The sequence below is a fragment of the Neltuma alba genome, unplaced genomic scaffold (assembly GCF_004799145.2).
Source record: "Neltuma alba isolate B1F8T4 unplaced genomic scaffold, ASM479914v2 tig00002507_pilon, whole genome shotgun sequence".
Lineage (NCBI taxonomy): Eukaryota > Viridiplantae > Streptophyta > Magnoliopsida > Fabales > Fabaceae > Neltuma > Neltuma alba.
Genome location: NW_021632888.1, coordinates 63,785 through 70,647, shown reverse-complemented (window position 1 = coordinate 70,647; position 6,863 = coordinate 63,785). Strand labels below are relative to the sequence as shown.

The 6,863-nt window shown below is 33.2% G+C and overlaps 1 pseudogene; it reads right to left on the bottom strand.

Moving 5' to 3' along the window:
* Nucleotides 1-3,300: 3,300 nt before the first annotated feature.
* On the bottom strand, nt 3,301-3,800 carry LOC114730539 (Bowman-Birk type wound-induced trypsin inhibitor-like; annotated as a pseudogene).
* Nucleotides 3,801-6,863: the final 3,063 nt, after the last annotated feature.

Here is a 6,863-nt window from a genome sequence, read left to right as displayed (position 1 = left end):
ATTTTCTTAATTTGTATGAATCATTAAAAGTAATTTATAAATAGATTAGAGGAGTAATTCTTAACTACTTTAACTAAAGTAACAAAACCCAAGCCCATCAAGAATCAGCTCGTTCTGTTGACCTCTAGGTGCTATGGATAATGGATTTAGAGAAGGATAATGACAGACCACGCGCAATTCAGATGCTGGCTTACCAGGGCCTGACTCCATCTCAACAAAACACACACACACACAATTGATCCCAAGTTATTCTACTTTTTCGGTTCTAAATATAAAGACTTAATTTTTAGTATAAATTATATTACAAAATAAATGTTATATTTAGAAATAGAGGAGTATTTTATATAAATCATGAAATTTCTTTTTTTTAAAATAAAGCTAATATAGTGAAATAAACGTTCCAGACGCCCCCCCAATGACACCATTAATCAATCGGTGTCCGATGCATTGGGTATACACACACTAGTTAGTTAAAGCTGGCCCTAAAAAAGGGGGAAAGATAATCACAAAAATAATTCCACATTCCGATTACAAATAGGTGTAGATATCAAGTAGTAGTCGTTAATATAAAGGTTTGTTTGATTTTTATTTTGATTCTAAATATAAATTCTAATTCATTTTAGCTCTTATATTTATTTATTTTTTCATAAGATAGTCATTATAATAATAGTAGTTCTAACCAATACACTTGATTAACAAGAATATTTAAGAAGAAATATATTATTTATTATAAATAATTACTTACTATTTTCTAAATTTATTTAAATTTGTTAACTAATTTTTATATCAAGCATCGGACATAGTATTATATTGGACATAAATATGAAATTTCCAAAACCATGGGCCTGCAGGCAATAACGAAACTCGACATTCATGCAAGGCACATGATACTTATTTGATGAACAAACACACACAGACACAGGCCTGAAGTACAGGTAGGTGTATATCGGCTTTGCTTACATTAAGATAACAACAATATGATATTATTACGAAACTATGATTGATAAAACATGGTGATCATGGATCAGTGAGCAGAAGAGGAGTATTTATCGTAGCAGAAGTTGGTGGGTGTCGAAGCATCGGCACTGTGGAGGATAAGTGAGAGCGCAACCACAGAACTTGCAAGCAGAGTGGCAAGTTTATTTTTTGAAGTCTAGGCATTGGCATAGCGGAGGGTTCGACTCTGTGCACACGCACTCGTCGCAAACAGGCCGTCGTCGTCGACTTGGTCGTCATCAGTTTTTGTTCGCCGCCGCCTTCATCAGCGCCTCCGCAAGCAAGGTCTGGGAATGAACCGAGCCTCCGTGGTGGCCGCCGCCGTGAACCCATCAGGAACATCACCACACCCACTTTCACCGTTATCTTCATCCTCATCAATCCCTTTCGTTCTCTCTTATAATGTGTATGTATATATGGGTGCTTGTGAAGGGGTGAGCAGTTATATATAGCACATTTGAGGGATACATGCATAATTAATATCACGTGATGCATGCCAAGTATTACCAAATCAAATAATATATATAATTTGCAATATATTATATATATATAAAATAATTATTTCAGGACATTATGTTCTGAGTTATGACTAATGTAGCTAATTATTTTTCAAGCTCTATATGCATATACAAGGTGGATATATGTACGTAGTTGCACTAGTAAAAGACTAAGATACTATTTGGTATGAGGGAAATGGAGGGAAGGGGAGGGAAAGAAAAATTTAATGAGTTCCATTTAAAAAATTAGAGAAGTGAGGTTTTAAAATTTTAATAAAAAGAAAAAATAGTATACAAGACTAATAAATAAAAATTAATTAAAAAATTTTAACCCCACTTTGTCAATTTTTTAAATCGAGCTCATTAAATTTTACCTGTCTTTTCCTCCCATTCATTTCCCTTATTATTATTCCTTATAGTATAACTATTTAATATCCTGCACTATATGTTACATCTGCTTAAATAAAATTGAGTCTCTTTCGTCAATCCATCACCATAGCTTAAACAAAGATGAAAGCTTGCTAGTAATACTTGAATAGAGTCCAACATTAATATCCAAGCACTCATGCGAAAAGGTAAGAAATTGTCTGAAGATTGCCTGTTTCATAAGGCTGATGGTGATTATGATTAGTTACAATTTTATTTATTTTGGCAAGATTTGGGTTTCAACTTTATAAAAACTTGTTAATTGCTATAAATTAAGATATGATGAAATGGTGGGGATAAAGTTGGCCCAAAAAACCGTATAAATAAATAATAGAAAAGATAAACAAATAAACTAAATTGAAAAAAAAACAAAATTGCCAATGAAGGTTACCAAAAATAGAACTAACTCGAAGAAAGATGCATCTGATCCCCTATTAATTGCAAGAAGAAAATGATAGAAGGGGTCCAGATTAAATAATGTCCAGACAAAGTCCTGCATGATTGAAATTTCTTTTACTACGAAGAAGAAGTGAATACATAAGTATGATGGCTAAAGTACTATTAAGTATCGCTTAGCTAGGTAGAATACAATACACTTCGAACTACACTAATTTCTCAAATTATCAATTTTATAGTTAAAATACATAATTTTATTTATGCATTTATACGAAATTGTGTTATGTAAAATATTGATAAAGACTAACTTAATAAAGACGATTAAAATATATTTTAAAATATGAGTCAGTTTCTTATAATGGATAAAAGGACATAACGTAGATATGGTCCTTTCATTTAAATGCTATTTAAAATTACAGTAACTTTTAAAATGACATATAAATTGAAACAATTATTTCAAAGCCACTTATTTTTTAATTAAGCACGTTGTTCACGTGAGTGCAAAAGCATGACACATGGAAGGCCGAGGTTAGTGATAAAAAAGACTTGGGACCCGGAAATCATAACCAAGGGTTGAGATTTTGAATTGATTAATGAATTGAAGTTTTGGAAGCCAGCCCACAGCGTTCGCAGTGACACAAAAGGACGCCCGAGTTTCCGGGGCGCGCAAACATATAGCCCTGGACAGGACCAGATCTGCTCGTATCTAAACACAAGACCATTTATTTTGTTTCTTTCTTTTAGTGAAAAGCGAATGGTGAAATCCAAAAGGAAAAAAAAACTAGAGTGTTTAGCTTATACCCAAATAATGTTTCCTAAGCACCAGTCTTAGGTAAAACCAGAAGGGAAGATGCTTAGAAATGACCAGAACATGTTTGAAAGTTAAAGTCCCTTAAATATTGGGTCTCCGGATATTACTGTCCATTCAAAGTGATGGAAGAATATCAAGTCCTTACCAGTACCCTGCAGCTTGCAGAAAGCAAGCTGGAAGCAAGCAAGGCACAAGATAGCTTATTTTATTAGTAGGGAAGGTTCACACTCGCATACATATATAGATAGGAGCCAAGCCTACTAATAAAAGTAGGAATTGGCTCACATAACATTATTTGTATATTACAGAATTAAGCAGAAGAGGATGAGCAAGGAGGATAGCAGAAGGTGGTGATGTCAAGGCAATGACACTGTGGAGGATCACTGAGAGCGCAGATGCAGGACTTGCAGGCAGAGTGGCAGGTTTTCTCCGATGTCGTTGCATTGGCACTGAGGTGGGTTCGACTTTGTGCAGCAACAGTTGTTGCAGCAGGCCGTGGTGGTGGACTTGATCAAGTAATTGGGTTCGCCGTTGTCCTTGAACATCTCAGCCAGGAAGGTGTTGGCATCGAAGCGAGCCTCCACAGCTGCAATAGTGAAGGCCATCAAAAACAGAACCACACCCACCTTCATCATCATCGCCGTCTTGCCGAAACCCATCTTCTCTCTCTCTCTCTCTCTAAGGGGCTTTGTGTGTTTTAAGTTTTGATGCGTGAAGAGACGAGCACAGAGGAAGCCTTGTTTTATAGGCCAGTAAGAGGGATATTATAGCAGCACGGGATTGAAAACTATACCGATGAGGTAGGGTCCACAGAGTAAAGACGGAGCCTTCAATAATGTACGTACGAGTAGCTGGCACCTTGCTCTCTCTTCGATGCGTTAAATGCCTTACGTACAGTAGATATTGTGTGAGTTTTGCATATGGGGCCTTCTGCGTTTGGGAGGATGCCCAAAAAGCAGTTTTTAAAAAAATATTTTTATATAAATCGTCTTCTCAAATATTTATTTTATATATCATAAAATTATTTTTAAAATTATTGTTTAATTTCTACCCAAATACTTCTTCAACTTAGGGTTGTGCGAAGAGATAGATCAAGCTTTATTTAGTAAGACAATACAATTTGAGGGATATTTTGCCTATTTGGCATGGCTATAAAAATCACTCATAAGTATATTTTACATAAGTCGAGATAAAATTTTTCTCACACATTTATTTTGTATTCTATAAATCACGATTGAAAAACTACTTATAAATTATTTTAAATGGAGTCATTATAGTGTGCCAACGTGATTCATAACTGCACAAAAGGACAAGAATGACTGAAATTAAGAAAGATTTTTTTTAAATATATATATAGAGAGAGAATAAAGTTAAAATATAATGAAAATAAGAAAAAATATATTTTAAATATTAAATTATTAAATGTAAAAAATTATTAAGAAAACTGTATAATTTAATTTTATGATTAAATCATGAATAAAAAAAATATGCATGCATATCTTAATCTGAAACAAATACTTTAAGGATATAAGAGCGATTAATTCTTTTCCATATATCTTTCTTACTTTGATGTGTTTAAATTTGATTTAAATGGTTTATATTTTCTACTGTTTTTTAGTTTCATTTTTTTCCGAATTGATATTTATAAAATTATTATTTTCCATTATACTTTCGATAGTAGAATTTAGTTACTATAAAAATAACATATAAAAAATTTAGTAAAAATAAATTTAAAGGGTCAAAAATCCGCAGTAAAAAATCGTTCGTTAGATTAGTCAATATTGAACATCTTAGAAATATGGTTCGAATCCATTATTTAGTTAGTTATAATTTTTTTTTAATTGCGAATTATAAATTGTTATTACGATATAAAAATTTTAGGCCGGGTTCAAAGCCGATGGCAAAAAAAACAAGAAAAGCCTAATAGAGTGTGGTTCGTTGATAAGATATCAGATTGTTTTTTTTTTTTTTGAATATATTCATGTTTACATTTATATGTTAAACTTACAATATGCTTTAATTTGATTGTGAGGAAAACAACAGGAAGAGTATAGAAATTTTGGGTTTTGTTGGATAAGTGAATTTGGAAGAAAGTGCAGCTTAACTGACGATAGATCGTTTTTGTGGTTGAGATAATTACTCATCAAACTTATTTATTTTAAATTTATATTTTTAAATGAAGTCTTACCAAAGAACAAATTGGTCCTGGCTAGCTGAAGTTGATGTTTAACTGGTCCCCAAATGATATTTGCAGTGTGCAATGCACCAAGAACAAGTCTGCTTCTTTAATTCACATTATTATATTAGCAGAATATTAACTCCTTCTACATAGAATTCTGGTTGCCATTTGTTTTAAAGAACAATAAAGTTTATTATATATACAAAAAGAAGAACAATACAGTTGCTTCTTAAATTAAAAATACCAATTTTTAAATCCTAATTATTGACATTAAATTTGTTTCATTTTCTCATCTAGAATAATTCTCATCTTAATACATAAACACTAAAAGCAGGTCTTGCTGGTTGCTCATTTTCATTAAATGTTTACAGAAGGTTTATACATGTCATGTTCATTTCTCACTGTGTTGTGCGAAATTTTAGTCCACACTGGAGCAAACAAGGCTTAATATAGATTCACAAACAGCACCCCTAAATGATATATACAACAATTTGTTCCTAATGTACCAGGCCATCAAATCTTCCCTTCATTTTTTAATATAAGAACTACTTAATTAATTAGACTTAATTAATAAAATCAAATAAATTAGTTAATTATAACAAATGTGACATGAATGAAATCCCAAGAACAGAAAATTAGAGTGTTTGGATCACCAAGGAACACGCACAGATCATATGAGCCTGCAAGCAAAGGAGTTTGCAAAGAACAAAATGCAAAGCATGCAAGGCACACACGATACTTCATTTATTTAAGATATATAGTTTCACATACGTACGTACACAGAAATCACATAGATATAAGATTACAACACCATAATTATCATAGTAATTATTATTGATGATGAGAAGAGGCATGGCTAGTATGAATTGGAGGAGGAATTAGGACAAGGGTTGTAGTAGAAAGTGGTGACATCATAGCAACTGCAAGAGGGAGGCCAGGTGAGTAGGCAGATGCAACTCTTACAAGTTGAGTGGCAAGTAATTCCAACATCATTGCATCTACATTAAGGTGGGTATGATTTTGTGCAGATGCAGTTGTTGCAGTAGGCACCTGTGGTGGATTTCACTATGTAATGGGCCTCACCACCATTCATCATTGCCCAAGCCAGCACAGTGTTCGGATCGCGGTGACTTGACACCGCTGTGGCCGTGAAGGCCATCAGGAACAGCACTAGGGCAAGCTTTATCACAGCCATCTGTTCTTAACTCTTCTTTCCTTTTTGCTTTGTGGAAAGGCCATAAGAAAGCCAGGGTTATTTATAGGGGCAACCTGAGGGTTATCCTATTGCTTTTATTGAGTTTGAATTTTGAAACATCAGTTTATTATCTTTTATTTTTCTAGTTCTTTAATTTTAGCTTCATTGTCAAGTATTGTGTAATTTCTGTTAAGTTATTTCTCATTATATTTCGGTTAGGCATTCAGTTGTATATCTCTCCGGACTCTTGTGTATATATACCCATTTATCATTAATGAAAGGCATCTTATCATTTTCCATATCAAGTCACATGGCATCCAGACCTTTTTTACTTTTCAGCGTTCTTTTTTTCTCTCTCTCGTC